At 42.6% G+C, this 19,993-nt stretch overlaps 1 protein-coding gene across 10 annotated transcripts in view; it reads right to left on the reverse strand.

The window, feature by feature from the left end:
* Window positions 1-19,993, reverse strand: part of SFMBT2 (Scm like with four mbt domains 2) — a 263,727-nt gene that overhangs the window by 231,773 nt on the left and 11,961 nt on the right. The window lies entirely within an intron of this gene.

The following is a 19,993-nucleotide window of genomic DNA, read 5'->3' on the forward strand; positions in this document are numbered from 1 at the left end:
AGCGGTTGTTGGAAAGGAAGTGTTCCTTCCTAGCAGTCACCTGCTCGCCATCGGAGGAGACTGCTGCTATTACATGCAGTGATCTCCTCCACAGTATGGGGAGGAGCGATCGCTAATGCCATCTCTCTTACCAATACAGAATCATTGTTTGCCGGGAGCAGATCGTGCTTAGACAACATGATCTGTTGCCGGCAAACACTGATTTTTAAGCATGCTGAAAGATTCAGATTGCCCGATGAACGAGCATTTGCTCATTCATCGGGTAGTTGGCAGCAGTATTACACTGCCAGATCATCACTAATGAACGCTTGTTAGCGAGGATCTGCACGATTATCTGCAGGTGTAATATAACCCTTAGGCTTGTATTAGACCAGCTGATGTCTTGCAGATAACAAATATAGATCGAAGATTTTGCTAACTCATTAGCAACCAGAAATGTGCTTCTTGCATAGAGCGATCTTCGTTCATACTTTTGCTCGTTAATCGTTCGCTACAAAGTCGTCGCTTTATACTACATGTAAAGATGATGTAAGATGGTTGCTCATGAAGGTGGGCTTCAGGTGGAATGGTGGAACGCCTCTATGGGATCTGTAAACGAGTAGATGACTCCATATTATATGTGATGGAGGAACGATCATTTTTTTAGCAGGATCACGATTGGTGAGAAACAAGTGATTCCTCGCCCATCATTTGATTGCTCATACTTATTACATCTCGTGAGGTTCATTCAAATTCGTTCGCATTAACAAAATTTGGTACGATATTTCCTCCGTCTAATATAGACTTAACTAAAGTCCAACAAAATGGCAGAATAAATTAAAGTACATGACGGGAAAATTATTTTTATGAGATAGGAAGACAGACAGACCTATTGAAATCCATTGAAAAAGTCAATTAACATTTTCTTGCCATTGTTTACTTAATGAGTTAACCATCAAGTTTAGCTCGGCTGCATCTGTAGACAGATATAGACAGACAGTTATATTGTACATTCTAGCATTGATGATTCCTGCCAAATACATGATTAGACAGATAGATAGATAGATAGATAGATAGATAGATAGATAGGATACAGATAGAGATAGATAGATAGATAGATAGATAGATAGACAGATAGATAGATAGATAGATAGATAGATAGATAGATAGATAGATAGATAGGATACAGATAGAGATAGATAGATAGATAGATAGATAGATAGATAGATAGATAGATAGATAGATAGACAGATAGATAATAGATAGATAATAGATAGATAATAGATAGATAGACAGATAGATATATAGATAGATAGATAGATAGATAGATAGATAGATAGGATACAGATAGATAGATAGATAGATAGACAGATAGATAATAGATAGATAGATAGATAGATAATAGATAGATAGATAGATATAGATAGACAGATAGATAATAGATAGATAGAAGATAGATAGATAGATAGATAGATAGATATGAACTGTATTCTATGTTCTACAATTGATGATTCCTGCCAAATACATGATTAGACAGACAGATAGATAGATAGATAGATAGATAGATAGATAGATAGATAATGAGATAGATAATAGATAGATAGATAATATATAGATAGATATTAGATAGAATAAACAGACATAGATAGATAGATAGATAATAATAGACAGATAGATACATAGATAGATAATGAGATAGATAGATAATATATAGATAATAATAATAGATAGATAATAGATAGACAGATAGATAATAAATAGATAGATAATAATAATAGATAGATAGATAATAGATAGACAGATAGATAGATAGATAGATAGATAGATAATAGATAGATAGATAATATATAGATAGATATGAACTGTATTCTACGTTCTAGCATTGATGATTCCTGCCAAACATAAGAGCTGGGGGAGGGTGACCACTTACTCCATGCCGGATGGAAAACCACTATCACATGACACATCTCTAGCGCTTATTCTGCCAACAGTTATCAAAATAACATCAACAGGAAAATCCCTCTGGTACAAAGCTTATGATTGCAATAGACCTTATGGTATCAGACAGCACAGTGTTATTTAGGCCGCTCTATTCATATAAATAGCTCTATGCTATATTGGAGTCCAATATATTTCTAAATGACTATATAGAATTTAATATATGTAGCCAATCTTGTAGGTTGCACTCATTTTCATTATTAGAGTTCATTTTCCCACTAGCATTATAGTAATTAGTCATTTCAGCCTCACCATCTTGTTATTTTCCTCTGCTTCATGTTCTGCTGGAATTATGCCAGATTTATACAGAGAATGATTTTTCTAATTATTAATAATAATCACAACTGAAACACTAATTCGTGTGTATAAATATTTGTAGGCCGCTAAAATAGCTTTACACGTCTAGGCTACAAACGTATGTATATAGACAATCAGCAGTTAGATAAAACCAGTCGTTTGTGGCGAACCATTTCCAAGTATAAGCAGAGTACTGCTCTTTGATTGGGGGGGTTAATGCCTATTCCCAATAATTGCCCTATGTAAAGGTACCATCATATACAGTTATTCCTGATCCTATTTTTATTTCTACTTAGAGAACTGAAGAAACCTCAATGTAACAACGGATGGAATGGATGACAATAGCGTTGATTGAGTGGATCAGTTTTTGTAAATGGAGCAGTGTGTGTTTTCCCATTCATCATGTGGAATAATGAAGTCAGTGGGGCAGCAGGTAGTAAAAGTGAGGAGACAGATATGCTCTAATGTTCTCCTATTGGAAAAGGAAAACAGATGAAAAACAACAAAAGGACTGAATATTTCCCTACAATATCAAGCAACACAGCATGCTGAGATCTGAACATTATACATTATGTGGTTTTCAAAAAATGTATGACCACATATAGCATCTAACAAATTCCACTGAAAACAGTGTGATCTTTATGTATAAAATCAAGTATGTATATAGTGACCTGATGAAGAGGCCGAGATGGGGATACCCTGCCCAACGGCCCTGGGTCACTAGCTCTTTGGCTAGGCTAGCAGCCTTCTGAGAGAGAGAGGGACAGCTAGCTCAGTCCTTTCCTCAGCAGGAAATCTTCTTCTGCCAGGGAGGAGACTGGAGAAGCCAGCTCAGTGCACTGCCTGTATTGTTTTGCACTTGAGTTCCTCCAGTAAAGAAGCACGCTGGTTTACTGCAAACCCTGACTCTCTGGACTTATTTCCCATTGGGAATTACTACACCTTACCATCCCCTCCCAAGAGCAGCAACACGTGGCGATGCCTTAATGGTGTCCGGGGGACCCAGCATAGTGTTAGGGCCACCTCAAACCCTGCCACTGCATTAGAAGCTGCCCACAGATTGTGCTACTCTCTACAGGGAGGGCAGAGATTGTTTTTTTTACCGCTCCTGCCTTCTCTATTGCAGTATACACACCGCTGTGTATACAGATCATATAGCAAATTACGTGGCACCACACTGTCACCATGAACACGTGGTCTCACTAGAAGGATTCATCCATCCAGTATATGCAATATGCCGAAATCTAGGGCACATTCCTCTTGTTATTACGTGTTTATTCTTTATTCAATATACATATTCCAATGTATGCAAATAATAAAGCAGTAGATTGTCCTAATACAACCAGCCTTTTCGTACAATAAATGCAGATATACACATGACGACATTTCAATCCTATAGACCTTTATCAAGTTGTATTTGGGGGTGAACTACAGAACAGGCAATAGTCAGGATGAATAGCGCTGCTACAGGCTGCTGGGCTTGGAAGCAGTGCCATCCACTTGACTACTACCCATTCTACACATCACCCCCATACACAATTTGATAAAGGTCTACAGGACCAATACGTGTATATCTGCATTTACTGTACGAAAAGGCTGGTTGTAATTAGGACAATCTACTTTGCTTTATTATTTGCATACATTGGAAAAAATAGATATTGAATAAGGAATATATGAATATATGCATAATCAGAAGAGGGGTGTGCCCTGGATTTCTGCATAGTGTATACAGTTAAGCAGCGGCAATGCAGCTTCCCTGCTCTGGTCCTAGCAATCATGGTGACCAACAGGTCCCAGGTAACTGCAAGAGCTACCAGTTCTTAGCAGATCCAGATCAGCTCTACAGTGAGGCTGTGGGGCATAATGTGTTGTATTTTAGGCTAATATGTCAGTCTCAATTACAGAAGAAATCAGAAATAAAATAAAAAAATCTTAACTCCCCCCCCCCCCCAAAAAAATAAAAATGCATCTAAAAAACCCAAATCTAATAAAAATACTGAACGTGTCTGTTTTGAAGTGGCCCAGCCTGAACTAGTAAAAAAAAAAACTGCAATGCAGAGTTGTCAGAATAGATGAGCTTAATAATTATTTTTATGGTGAATACAAGTATTTGCTAAACAGACACATCGAGAGAGGTGACAGATCCTCTTTAAAATACAGTAAGAATACATGTATCTGTTTATTAAAAAGGGATTTATTTCACTTAGATTTAGAATTATAGGGAATAAAGCTTAGAATATCTCAATATTTCCCAATTCATTGACTGGTACATAACAGGCCTTTCTAGTCCTTCTCTGGAGTCAAGGCCATTTCCAAAGAATCAGGAGAATGAAGTACAGGGACAGAGGGGGGAAGGATACAGAGGGGACTACACCGGAGAAGAAGGGAGGGATCCAACTTTCCGTTGACAGAAATCCACTTTCAGAACAGCAACTTAAAGTCATATTGGTTTAGAAGAAGAACAGATACAACGAAGATTTTATGAGCTGCCCCTGTGTATCCAGAAGAATGATGGAAGGGAGATCTTTCCCTGAAAAGGTGCAAGTAACAAAACAGCGAGTCTGCAATGCCCAGAATCTGCTGAGCAAGCTACACCGTGAAAAAAACATGGTGCAGTCTAGATCTTTATAAAGAAATAGCATTGAAGAAGTCTTATCTTCACCAACCAACTGGATACTCATCCGACTGAGAATTCTAGCCATTTGAATTTATTTTTATTTACTTACTATATTATATAGCATCAACATCTTCTGCAGAGCCTTACAGACATCATCATCACTTGGTGTTCCCAGTGGAGCTCACAATCTAAATCCCCTATCAGTATGTCTTGTGTGGGAGGAAACCCATACAAACTAGGGGAGAAAAAACTAACTCCAGATGTTATCTTTGGCTGCAAGGCACCAGTGCTAACCCCTGAGCCACCGTGCTGCCCATCTAACTAGGCATTCTGTACGCTCACTGAAAGACATGCAAACCAGAATGCCAAGGGACACAATTCTAGATACACAGTATAAGCCAGAACTGGGACAATAACACTAATCACCTGCCATAGAGACATCATAAGAGGGACTAAACATGAATGAATATTATCAATATTATACCATATAAATGTTCTTGTCCTAAAGCTGCAGGTTCTAGTTACTGATATATTCTTTAGCCATGTAAAATACAGTATATATATCCATATTGATATACACTGAGGTGATGATGTAGATGATAGAAATAATAGGTCCCTGTATTGGAGCCCTATATTTTGATTGTAAATGTGTGTAAATCCTAGTTTAGATTCAATTTTTTGCATACATTGTATGTATAGGCTACATATAACCCTCATATAATGTCATGAAAAGTGTTCACTGAAATGTCTATAAATAATATTTGTAGAATGATCACAAACTAATGCCAAAACCTTACAATTAAACACAGATAAATGGTGCTGCATAGATGAGGTTCATTTTTTTTTCTACAGAAATAATCTATTCAGGGTCAGATTAAACGGAGGGGAACAGAGCTGCAAGCCCTGGGCCTCCACCACTTACAAAGTCAAAGGGTCCTCAAACGTAACGTGCTTGTTTGTAGAGGCATGGAGGCATCAATGAAGGCGCTGCAATGCATTTCTCCCTGTGTAGCCTGAGTGGATGCCACAGATGGCATATTAGTCTCAGTGCCGCCGTCTATTCGCCCCTCTTCCATACAGCAACTTGATGTGTGTGTAGTGAGGAGGGGAAGACCTACTACAGACTGCAGCAGCAGGAATCTTTAAGCTAGGAGGCATAGAAGACAGCTCCTTCAATGATTGTGACAGTAAGCCTGCCATTTCCCCTCCCTTAAAGGGGTTGTCCGGGTTCAGAGCTGAACCCAGACATACCTGCATTTTCACCCAGGCAACCCCCCTGACTTGAGCATCGGAGCAATTGATGCTCAAATGTTCTCCTTTGCCCTGCACTAAATCGCGCAGGGAAAAGGAATTTTTTGGAGATCTGGTGACATACCGGGCTCTCCATGGGGCTGCCAGGAAGCCCGGTGATGTCACTGGCACACTGGTGGGCGGGCTTTAGCACTGCCCTAGCCAGTAAAACGGCTAGGGCAGCGCTAAAGCACGCCGATCAGACCTGGTGACGTCACCGAAAACACTGCCGGGCGGAGGTTATTGTAAACAAAAGAGCCCTTGCCCTGCGCGATTTAGCGCAGGGAAAAGGAGAGCATCGGAGCATGAACTGCTCCGATGCTCAAGTCAGGGGGGCTGCCTGGCTGAAAATAGAGGTATGTCCGTGTTCAGCTCTGAACCCGGACAACCCCTTTAACTGCTAAACTGTGGGGTTGTTTTCGAAGCTGCTGTCTATGTCCTGTACAGGCAGCAGCTTCAGTTTGGTTGCTTGCATCAGCCTTCTTGCCCACACCCCACAAGATGGAAAAGGTTCTGTGAGTGAAAGGGGTTACCCAACCTGCAAGAGGTTCTGTCAATGAGGGGGGCCCTGCCGCCATGTAACCCTGCCACCTTCTGTCTCTCCACTGCTTCCTAACAGAATCTCTGACACTATGGTCCAACTTTATCATTAAGATTCAGCGCTCCTATTGCGTGAAAAAGTCACACATTGCACGTTTGAAACTTTTTAAATGGTACTTGCGCTAAAATTCTTGTGCAAGTGCCATTACTCCACTGTCCTCACCATTTTCCCAATAAGGGGCTGGCGTAGATCTCAGTTCAGGCGCACGGACTGCCGAACGCTGCGCTTAATTTCTGACAAGCCTCACAGCTGAGGCCAGTCATTGGCTACAGCAGTGCACATGACCCCATCCAATCAGAAGTTTAAAGGACAGGGACTGGAAGACAGGAGCAGGTGAGCATCAGTTTGTACAACATGCTGAGCGGACTGTTAAAAAGAAGTCCCCGAAACCTGACAACTCCTTAGATATAGTCATCACATATTGTACATATGAATATGCTACTGTGTTATATTTTATATACGATGTATATATGTATGTTTAAATGGCTTCATAAATATTTGAATGTTTAGCTTTACATCCAGTCATGTTGTGAGTTACACCCTGCCCTATTATCTGTATAAAGTGTGTCTGGTGAAGAAAAATATATAGTATCTCTTCAAAGTGAACCTAAGGTGTATGGCAGGGTACAGAGCTGCCTTCTGTTACCTCCTGGTTGTTGTAGGCATACTATAAGGCACAGCATGTAGAAGTAGGTGTACTGTACTGGGAGGAGCACACATTGCTGCGCCTGCCTGTGTCCTCCACTGAAGGGCTATGCCAGGCCTCAGCGGGGAGAGGACAGGGAGCAGAGACTTCTGCGGAGCAGCTACACATAGCACCTGGCTCTCCTGAGCTCAGTGCAGCACATAATATAGAAAGCATCATCCGTACAGACACTGTATGCGCTGCTGTCAAAAGCTCTTCAGCAAGGCCCAAACCTTAGGGGCCTCTTTTGCTTGTAAAACAAGAAAATCAATACATAAAGTATATTACCAAATATTATTAGAGTATTTCTAACAGTTTGAAAAAAATATTTGTTGAAAGTTTAGCTACACTTTTTTTTTCTATGTTGACTGGGTCTGTTCCACAGAAGTAGTGAATAGCAAATATTATGCCAATATTCAAACTATAGGCCTGTAAATTTAAAGGGAACCTGTTACCATTAAAATGCAGGCAGCATGTTATAGAGAAGGAGAAGCTGAGCAGATTGATATATAGTTTTATGGGAAAAGTCATAGGGTGAAGGCTGTCAATCACTGATAGGACCGCCTCCCTGACTTCACAGTCCAGAATAAGCAGGAATATAAATGCATAAAGGACACGCTTAACAGAATCTTTTCCCATAAAACTATACATCAATCTGCTCAGCTCCTCCTGCTCTATAAGGCTGAGTTCACACAAGCGTGACGGATTGGCTCGGGATGCGTTCAGGGTGCGTTCAGTGAAACTCGCACCATTTTGCAAGCAAGTTCAGGCAGTTCTGTCTGCGATTACGTTCAGTTGTTCAGTTTTTTCCGCGCGGGTGCAATGCGTTTTGATGCGTTTTTTATGCGCGTGATAAAAAACTGAAGGTTTACAAACAACATCTCTTAGCAACCATCAGTGAAAAACGCATCGCACCCGCACTTGCTTGCGGGTGCAATGCATTTTTCACACAGCCCCATTCACTTCTATGGGGCCAGGGCTGCGTGAAAAACGCAGAATATAGAACATGCTGCGATTTTCACGCAACGCAGAACTGATGCGTGAAAAACAATGCTCATGTACACAGACCCATTGAAATGAATGGGTCAGGATTCAGTGCGGGTGCTATGCGTTCCCCTCCCGCATTGCACCCGCACGGAAATCTCGCCCGTGTGAACTCAGCCTAACACGCTGCCTGCAGACTGCACTGCATTTTCATGGTGACAGGTTCCCTTTTGAATATTGGCATAATATTTGCTATTCACTAGCTCAGGCAACTTGTTCAACCTGACAGGTTCCATTTAAACTCTGTTTTTGGTTACCTGCTGTTAGAAGTCACAATTAAACCATGTCTCCTATCCCTACAAACGAACCCACACCTCCATGTGCATCAGAGAAAACGGTATAAAACACTAGATGCAACTTTTTGCACCAAATTGAGGCGCAAACACAATAGTAAGTCTGGGTCAATGTTTGTGGTGGTTTTCATGATCTTCTATTGACCTTACAGCTAACATTTGGTCGCTCCATTTTATTCGCCACAGAAAAAAATGCCCTGAAAAAAGGCAGGAAAGATGAAGAAAAAGCTTTGTGGACCCACCCAGAACTATAAGGAGGAGACACAAGCTGGAAATGGTTAACACGTAACAAATGATGATCAGCGTAAATGTACTTCTCGTTTATACTGAGAAGGGTGTAGACTGTTTCGGGACACATTTAGGCTGCACACCCAGATTATTTATAGCACCAGACTGTGGTTCAGCCATGTGCATCAGCTACACATCATCCACAAAGAAGTGCACAGGTTGCAAAATCCTGCAATGACAGATCAGAGCTAGTGCACACCTCTCGGAAGCTGCTGGACCGGAACATCCTCTCTGGAGTAAAAATATCACAAAGTATCAGGGGTGTAACGGAGGTTGCGGAGGGGGCCAATTAACTTCAAGAAAATTGTACCTTTATGTGGGGTTGCCATAATGTGGGTTTTCTGATATATGGTGCTATTATGCATACCTTTAATTATTGCTAGCTACTTATGTCGCTGTTCTAATTTTCTTACACTAGGGGGTGAGGGCCCCATGAGGTCCTAGGGATTGTAGTTACACCCCCTACTTACATATATGGGGGAGATTGCCTAGTGATGGCACTGAGGAGGAGACTGATGAGTCTTTATAGAAAACGTTCTATCAATTATCTTTTTCTTATTAGAGTACTTGATTAATCGTTGAATTAATTGGTAGAATACTTGATTACTAAAATAATCGATAGCAGCAGCCCTATTTCCAATGTCATCTCCTTAAGGTCTCATGCACACAGCCGTTGGTCAGCCTTTCTGTGCATTGGGGACCGCAAACTGAATCGGTCAGTGATCAGTCCGCACCGCAAAAAATAGAACATGCTCTATTTTTTTGCTGTGCGGAGGCACGGAGAGAAGCCCCAAGCAAGCACTTCATAGTGCTTCTGTGGGATTCCGTGCCTTTGTTCCGCACCAGACCTTCCGGATCGCGGACCCATTTAAGCTGTCTGCGGGCCATGTGCATGAGCCCTAACTGAAATACCTTTAACCAATTAGCTCTATGAGAAGTTACTAACACTGAGGTCACTTACTTTTTCTCACTGCACTGTGGACATTTACTCAATAAGGCCTCTTTCACACGAACGATACGTCAGTTTTGTTTGCGTTCAGTTGTTCAGTTTTTTCCGCGCGGGTGCAATGCGTTTTGATGCGTTTTTCACACGCGCGATAAAAAAAATGGAAGGTTTACAAACTTGCTTGCGGATGCATTGCGTATTTCACACAGCCCCATTCACTTCTATGGGGCCAGGGCTGCGTGAAAAACGCAGAATATAGAACATGCTGCGATTTTCACGCAACGCAGAACTGATGCGTGAAAAACAATGCTCATGTACACAGACCCATTGAAATGAATGGGTCAGGATTCAGTGCGGGTGCTATGCGTTCCCCTCCCGCATTGCACCCGCACGGAAATCTCGCCCGTGTGAACTCAGCCTAACACGCTGCCTGCAGACTGCACTGCATTTTCATGGTGACAGGTTCCCTTTTGAATATTGGCATAATATTTGCTATTCACTAGCTCAGGCAACTTGTTCAACCTGACAGGTTCCATTTAAACTCTGTTTTTGGTTACCTGCTGTTAGAAGTCACAATTAAACCATGTCTCCTATCCCTACAAACGAACCCACACCTCCATGTGCATCAGAGAAAACGGTATAAAACACTAGATGCAACTTTTTGCACCAAATTGAGGCGCAAACACAATAGTAAGTCTGGGTCAATGTTTGTGGTGGTTTTCATGATCTTCTATTGACCTTACAGCTAACATTTGGTCGCTCCATTTTATTCGCCACAGAAAAAAATGCCCTGAAAAAAGGCAGGAAAGATGAAGAAAAAGCTTTGTGGACCCACCCAGAACTATAAGGAGGAGACACAAGCTGGAAATGGTTAACACGTAACAAATGATGATCAGCGTAAATGTACTTCTCGTTTATACTGAGAAGGGTGTAGACTGTTTCGGGACACATTTAGGCTGCACACCCAGATTATTTATAGCACCAGACTGTGGTTCAGCCATGTGCATCAGCTACACATCATCCACAAAGAAGTGCACAGGTTGCAAAATCCTGCAATGACAGATCAGAGCTAGTGCACACCTCTCGGAAGCTGCTGGACCGGAACATCCTCTCTGGAGTAAAAATATCACAAAGTATCAGGGGTGTAACGGAGGTTGGGGAGGGGGCCAATTAACTTCAAGAAAATTGTACCTTTATGTGGGGTTGCCATAATGTGGGTTTTCTGATATATGGTGCTATTATGCATACCTTTAATTATTGCTAGCTACTTATGTCGCTGTTCTAATTTTCTTACACTAGGGGGTGAGGGCCCCATGAGGTCCTAGGGATTGTAGTTACACCCCCTACTTACATATATGGGGGAGATTGCCTAGTGATGGCACTGAGGAGGAGACTGATGAGTCTTTATAGAAAACGTTCTATCAATTATCTTTTTCTTATTAGAGTACTTGATTAATCGTTGAATTAATTGGTAGAATACTTGATTACTAAAATAATCGATAGCAGCAGCCCTATTTCCAATGTCATCTCCTTAAGGTCTCATGCACACAGCCGTTGGTCAGCCTTAGTTTCTGTGCATTGGGGACCGCAAACTGAATCGGTCAGTGATCAGTCCGCACCGCAAAAAATAGAACATGCTCTATTTTTTTGCTGTGCGGAGGCACGGAGAGAAGCCCCAAGCAAGCACTTCATAGTGCTTCTGTGGGATTCCGTGCCTTTGTTCCGCACCAGACCTTCCGGATCGCGGACCCATTTAAGCTGTCTGCGGGCCATGTGCATGAGCCCTAACTGAAATACCTTTAACCAATTAGCTCTATGAGAAGTTACTAACACTGAGGTCACTTACTTTTTCTCACTGCACTGTGGACATTTACTCAATAAGGCCTCTTTCACACGAACGATACGTCAGTTTTGTTTGCGTTCAGTTGTTCAGTTTTTTCCGCGCGGGTGCAATGCGTTTTGATGCGTTTTTCACACGCGCGATAAAAAAAATGGAAGGTTTACAAACTTGCTTGCGGATGCATTGCGTATTTCACACAGCCCCATTCACTTCTATGGGGCCAGGGCTGCGTGAAAAACGCAGAATATAGAACATGCTGCGATTTTCACGCAACGCAGAACTGATGCGTGAAAAACAATGCTCATGTACACAGACCCATTGAAATGAATGGGTCAGGATTCAGTGCGGGTGCTATGCGTTCCCCTCCCGCATTGCACCCGCACGGAAATCTCGCCCGTGTGAACTCAGCCTAACACGCTGCCTGCAGACTGCACTGCATTTTCATGGTGACAGGTTCCCTTTTGAATATTGGCATAATATTTGCTATTCACTAGCTCAGGCAACTTGTTCAACCTGACAGGTTCCATTTAAACTCTGTTTTTGGTTACCTGCTGTTAGAAGTCACAATTAAACCATGTCTCCTATCCCTACAAACGAACCCACACCTCCATGTGCATCAGAGAAAACGGTATAAAACACTAGATGCAACTTTTTGCACCAAATTGAGGCGCAAACACAATAGTAAGTCTGGGTCAATGTTTGTGGTGGTTTTCATGATCTTCTATTGACCTTACAGCTAACATTTGGTCGCTCCATTTTATTCGCCACAGAAAAAAATGCCCTGAAAAAAGGCAGGAAAGATGAAGAAAAAGCTTTGTGGACCCACCCAGAACTATAAGGAGGAGACACAAGCTGGAAATGGTTAACACGTAACAAATGATGATCAGCGTAAATGTACTTCTCGTTTATACTGAGAAGGGTGTAGACTGTTTCGGGACACATTTAGGCTGCACACCCAGATTATTTATAGCACCAGACTGTGGTTCAGCCATGTGCATCAGCTACACATCATCCACAAAGAAGTGCACAGGTTGCAAAATCCTGCAATGACAGATCAGAGCTAGTGCACACCTCTCGGAAGCTGCTGGACCGGAACATCCTCTCTGGAGTAAAAATATCACAAAGTATCAGGGGTGTAACGGAGGTTGCGGAGGGGGCCAATTAACTTCAAGAAAATTGTACCTTTATGTGGGGTTGCCATAATGTGGGTTTTCTGATATATGGTGCTATTATGCATACCTTTAATTATTGCTAGCTACTTATGTCGCTGTTCTAATTTTCTTACACTAGGGGGTGAGGGCCCCATGAGGTCCTAGGGATTGTAGTTACACCCCCTACTTACATATATGGGGGAGATTGCCTAGTGATGGCACTGAGGAGGAGACTGATGAGTCTTTATAGAAAACGTTCTATCAATTATCTTTTTCTTATTAGAGTACTTGATTAATCGTTGAATTAATTGGTAGAATACTTGATTACTAAAATAATCGATAGCAGCAGCCCTATTTCCAATGTCATCTCCTTAAGGTCTCATGCACACAGCCGTTGGTCAGCCTTTCTGTGCATTGGGGACCGCAAACTGAATCGGTCAGTGATCAGTCCGCACCGCAAAAAATAGAACATGCTCTATTTTTTTGCTGTGCGGAGGCACGGAGAGAAGCCCCAAGCAAGCACTTCATAGTGCTTCTGTGGGATTCCGTGCCTTTGTTCCGCACCAGACCTTCCGGATCGCGGACCCATTTAAGCTGTCTGCGGGCCATGTGCATGAGCCCTAACTGAAATACCTTTAACCAATTAGCTCTATGAGAAGTTACTAACACTGAGGTCACTTACTTTTTCTCACTGCACTGTGGACATTTACTCAATAAGGCCTCTTTCACACGAACGATACGTCAGTTTTGTTTGCGTTCAGTTGTTCAGTTTTTTCCGCGCGGGTGCAATGCGTTTTGATGCGTTTTTCACACGCGCGATAAAAAAAATGGAAGGTTTACAAACTTGCTTGCGGATGCATTGCGTATTTCACACAGCCCCATTCACTTCTATGGGGCCAGGGCTGCGTGAAAAACGCAGAATATAGAACATGCTGCAATTTTCACGCAACGCAGAAGTGATGCGTGAAAAACAACGCTCATGTACACAGACCCATTGAAATGAATGGGTCCGGATTCAGTGCGGGTGCTATGTGTTCACGTCACGCATTGCACCCGCGCGGAAAACTCGCTCGTGTGAAAGGGGCCTAAGAGACGAGAACGGTAATGCAACAGATTGTCTTTGTCCACAACTGAGACGTAGATGGCAATCAGATTGCATCTTATTAGCAATCAATGCAGAGATCTGAGTCATTCCAAAGAGTTACTTGTTCTTGAACTGTATATAAATGACTCTTGTTCTGCGCCAGGGCGATGACTGAAGGACAAGAAACAGAACTGGGTATTATTCTGAGGCATTGGTCTCACCCTCCATAGCAGAACATGTACCGCTCCTAATCTCAGTAAGAAATTCAGTTAAACCATAAGAGCCCTGACTATAACCACACCTAATATATTAGATTCTGCTTCTCACGGCTTCCCACAAACTGAACTGCACACATCAGACATTCCTCCTGATATGCTTGCCATTGCCTTCCTTCTGTAAAACATGTAATGTTATGTGTCATTTGGAGCTCTTCGGTGTTGAGGTTGGACCTTGCACCCACCCATTGCTGAACGAGTTCCTCTAGCAGTGACCTTTGGCGTAGGGCTTTGGAAGTGGTACATTGTATACCACTATGCAGGGATTTTGTGAATCGTCACAAAAGAAAATGCACCATGCTATAAATCATAAGGCCATTTGTTTCCATGAGACAGCCCAGGATGGCGAACATCTCGTTCCCATTGAAGCCATTGATTATGCGAGTGCTCCCATAGCCGGTCCTTTAACAGCTCATCACGGCTGGCACATGCCAAGACAACCTATTTGTGCAGATTAGATATGGAGAATTATTAGGCATTAGTTCTAATGAGCAATGAAGAATGGTTTATAAATCAATGAAATCATAGCACTGCTGACTGTGCTACAAGAGCTAAATGTGTCCAAGTCAGGACCTTCCCTTAATCAAATGAATTAACACTTTATGACATCAGCTCGCACAATAAGAAGGAGCAATAATATGCATTTATGGTATCATCTGCTCGGATATTAGCAGCTGTATCTATTTGCTGCTAGCTAGACTGCTGTATATGTTAAAGCCTGCGAATATATAATGCTATCATGCATTATAGATACTGGCTGTTCATGCGTAACCGTTCATTACACTGACATAAAACTGGAAAAGTCCTTTAAAGTAAATTAACAATGTTAGCAATTTACTACTGTGATGCTATTACTGTGAAGAATCTCTATATTCACCACCCCATAGCGCTGCCCTGTCCAACAAACAAAGAGCCGCATCCCACAGCTAAGGCCTCCTGTGTGCTGCCTGTTGCCGTATTGCAGATCCGCAATACCCGGGCACCATTCCGTGTGCATTCTGCATCACGGATGTGGACCCATTCACTTCAATGGGTCCGCAAATCCGGTAACGCTAGGGAGGCTCATCCCCATCCCTGCCTGCCATTGGCTGCTCACCCCCCAACCAGGAGCGGCACAGGGAGCGGGGTAAGTATATTCACTGTGGGGGGGGGGGGGGGGGTAGTTTATAGTATTGGATAACCCCTTTAAGATATTTGTATGTTAAATGCAGGACAAAAACCTGGTGCCTTACAGCTTTAGGCCTAGTTCACACGAATGTATGCATTCCGTTTCCGTATTTCCGTTCCGTTGAAAGATAGAACATGTCCTATTATTGCCCGCAAATCACGTTCCGTGGCTCCATTCAAGTCAATGGGTCCGCAAAAAAAACTTAACACATACGGAAATGCATCCGCATGTCTTCCGTATCCGTTCCGTTTTTGCTGAACCATCTATTGAAAATGTTATGCCCAGCCCAATTTTTTCTATGTAATTACTGTATACTGTACATGGCATATGGAAAAACGGAAAGGAAACGGAAACACAACTGAACTCAAAAACGGAACAACGGATCCGTGAAAAAAGGACCGCAAAAAACAATAAAAGCCATACGTTCGTGTGAACTAGGCCTTACTGTAGCTTCATATGCCTCTAATTTTATATCAAACCAAGTTAATTTCTGATGTATTCCATATGTTCAATTTCATGTTTTGTTGTGGATGCAGGATAGGTCATCAACATCTGCAGCACAAAATAAATCCTTTTAAATGTCAACTGTTGGAATATATCTTTCAATTATATTGCTCAATATTAGGGCTGGAATCCTATGTCATACTCCGCACTGAGATGGGACCCGTCAGGTTGTATATGCTGGAATCAGTGGGCTTAGATGTTTAAACAGGCTCCTCGGTGCATAACAATCCATTTTAGCCCATCAACTGCATTGACCCGTTCGAAAAATTCATGGAACATGAAAATGTTTATGGGCACTTCCCTTTTCCATCATTCACCTTTTCCATTAACAGCACCAAATGGGACTTTGACGTCCATGTACATGCGTCAGCTGGAGCCAGGAATCCCATGCTTCACTTGCATACATTCATCAAGCTCTAGTAAGAGAGCTGTCTAAGGTTATATCTGCAGCTTCATGTCCATCGCCATAGAATAACGGCAGACATGGCACTGATTTATTGATTCCATTTATAGCCATGCAAAGTTTCTGGGAGAGATGCTGTTGATCAGTGCATAGATTTGCATATAGATCTATTTATTTACAGCAGTTTTGGTTCACACTGTCCTCGCAGCTTTGTGCATGAGAAGCAGTCATATGCATATGGCGGGTGATCGCCTCTTATACAGCAGCATTTAGCAGCCTTTTAATAATAGGGACAAGAGTACGCTGGCAACATCAGTATCTTACAATCACAACGACTCGTTTTCTTGATTTTTATAATTAGAAAAGGTGCCATAGTCATTGCTGAGGGAGGCGGAAAGGTATTTTTTAGGCTTGAATGACACATGCGTTACTAATATGATCTGTGTCTGCTCTAGGTACATCACTGGAGAGGGGGGCATCACTGCACAGATCTCATCACTCAGCCTATTGTAAACGACCGTATAGCTTTTTCAGTATTTTGTGATCCGCAAAAAATACGGATGATGTCCGTGTGCATTCTGATAGAACAGTACTATCCTTGTCCGTTAGGCCTCATGCACACGACCGTTGTTCGGGTCCGCATCCGAGCCGCAGTTTTTGCGGCTCGGGTGTGGACCCATTCACTTCAATAGGGCCGCAAAAAATGCGACCAGCTCGTCTGTCCCATAGGCTGATTTTAATTAGTGTGAGTATATAGCCTGGCTTGCTCCCCCTCACTCACTGGAAGCCATTTGGCACCAGGAGAGGTATAGTGTGGACTCTCATTGCATTCTTTGGTGGCCATTTGGCACCAGGAGTGGTGTGGAGTGGGCCCGGCGTGCATGTTGGTACCTGCATTCCTTGGATATAATGGAGGCCATTTTGGCACCAAAGATGATAGAAACCAAAGCAGGCCCAGCATGCATGTGGAACCTACACCCCCTGAATTGTATGATAGCCGTTATGGCACATAACAGGTAGAATTTTGTGTTAGGAACCCGTCTTACAGAGATCGCCTTGACATGCGGCAGACGGGCTCAAGTAATTTTGTACAAAATGATTTGCCAAGCATCTCTAACTTATTAGTATAGCATTAGCCATTATTATGCATTTTTGTACTTTATTTGGTTTGAAGAGAGCTGTTGCATTGGTTCTGTATACGGACCGTATACTAAACACAAAAAAACGGAACGGAAACAGAAAAAGAAATGTTTGTGTGCAAGATGCCTAAGAAAAACACATGCACAGACATAAGCGCAGTCATCTATAAGGCATCGTTCACATTTTCATCAGTCCATGTTTCATCCATGAAGATGTCTGTGAAGGACACATATTTGGTCCGTGTGTCATCCGTATGGCATGGACACTGCTCAGTTGAAAACTAATTTTAAGAGCATTTCCTAGCAATGATCCGTGAATCGTGGCCGAAAAACGGATGCCATCCGTGTTGTCTCTGTGCTTTTTCACAGGCCCATAGACTATAATGGGTCATATACCAAAGTATCATCATATCTCTGTGATTTTTTTCACTGATCCACTGCCAGTAATAAACTACTGATATGGGAACAGACATGGGTAGGTGTGCTGTCCGCAGAAAAGGTGGACAGCACCTCCATGAATAATGGAAATGTGAATGAGGCCAAACCACCGGAAGTTATTGCAGATGTGTACATACCATAAATGCTGGATGGATCATCAGCAACTGATCGGCGGAGATCTGACACCCGGGACCCCCCCCCCCCCCCCCGCCAATCAGCTGTTTGAGAAGGCAGCGGCACTAGCAGTAGCGTTGTGGCCAGTGATACTAGTCGTGACGTCAGTGGGCCTGTGGGAAACAGCGCCGCTGCCTTCTCGAACCGCTGATCGGCGGGGGTCCCGGGTGTCGGACCCCTTCCAATCAGACACTGGTGATCTATCTAGAGCAGGGATGTCCCACCTGTGGCCCCCCAGCTGTTGCAAAACTACAACTCCCAGCATGCTTGGACAGCCTACAGCTATTAGGGCATGCTGGGAGTTTTAGTTTTAAAACAGCTGGAGGGCCGCAGGTTGGGCATCCCTGATCTAGAGGGTAGATCATCAGTAAGAAAAAGCTGCAGGACCCCTTTAATAACTGAACATAAAGTATGGCATGTGTTTCCCATTGCTGATAGCACTCCATTGTAACCAAAATGAATCCAACATAATAAAAATGAGTACTGTCAGATGAGCATGGGAGATTTTGAAGTCGTCACCACAGGAATGAATGAGAAACTCTGATCAATCATATAAAAAACACATGTCAGCGGGATCAACTCTAGTATACGAGGTATACAGCCTAGTAGGGTGGATCCTGATCATTAAAATGATACTTGGTGTAGCATTTCCAAGAAAAAAAATTGTACTGAGGGGCGCGACCGGTACTGGAGAGCGGTGGGGCACCAGGGGCTAGTGCACGGAGGTCCTCATTTACATGCAGATTAATAAGCAGTGACAGAATGCTACCATAGAAGATCCTCAGGATTACATACGCATTTCACAGACCATTGGTAGGAAATGCTGTGGAAAAATTTTTAAGCCTAGCAGTGTACATGGAATACGGATGACACATGGAGGGCAAAAAACGGACACAAGGACCAAACACAGATCCTTCACAGACGTCTTCATGGATGAACCACTGACCTTCTGGTCTGTCGACAGGACGTTTTTTCTGTCATGCATAACAGAAAAAACTAAACCGTTAATTGTGTCCATAGAAATGTATTCTGACGAAGCAAAACAGAAGGCCTCTTAAAGGGCTCCATTTTGCATTTTGTGCTCAGTTTCTGTCATAACGGAACACTATAACGCAACTCGCAACACCATTGTGAACCCGCCCTATGTCTTCCTTCACTGGCAATTACTATATGTTTACTAAGTATAGATGTCAGCCACAGCATCCTTTCCTAAAGAGACTCTTCCTTCTTTTACATTTGATATTTTTCTACCATCGCACAATTCAGGTTTCAGCAAAGAAATGTTGCACACTGGAATATACTTTCTGTATCAGCTCATCGTGGTTTTCAAGATCTCTGCTTGCTGTCACTCAGTCTTCATTATTGCCTTCCTCTGGATAAGTCCTGGTCATGTGATGGTGGTACAGCTGCAGGACTGGTACAGCTGTATGGGTTCATCACAAGACCAGGACAGGTTTATATCATCCTTAACTATTAAAGGAAATGTGCCACCAAAAACTCTGCCAGTTAATACCAGATAGTAACACGTCTCCTTTTTTTCTAATCTGTTCTTATTTTCTAATTGCAAATTTTGTATTCTATCACCTGAACATGATTATAGGGCGGCCATCTTGTCTGAGCTGTTCTTAACAGCATTTAGAAATCATGTAGAGAATTGCTTTACGGCAGCCCCATGGTCCATAGACCCAATGGACAGGAGAGGACCTCAGTGACTTCTATGGGACAGTCTTCTAGCCATGCTCTGTAACCTGTGCAGAGGACATTGTACAAGGAAAGAAG

Source organism: Bufo gargarizans, chromosome 2, assembly GCF_014858855.1.
Source record: "Bufo gargarizans isolate SCDJY-AF-19 chromosome 2, ASM1485885v1, whole genome shotgun sequence".
NCBI classification, from domain to species: Eukaryota; Metazoa; Chordata; class Amphibia; order Anura; family Bufonidae; genus Bufo; species Bufo gargarizans.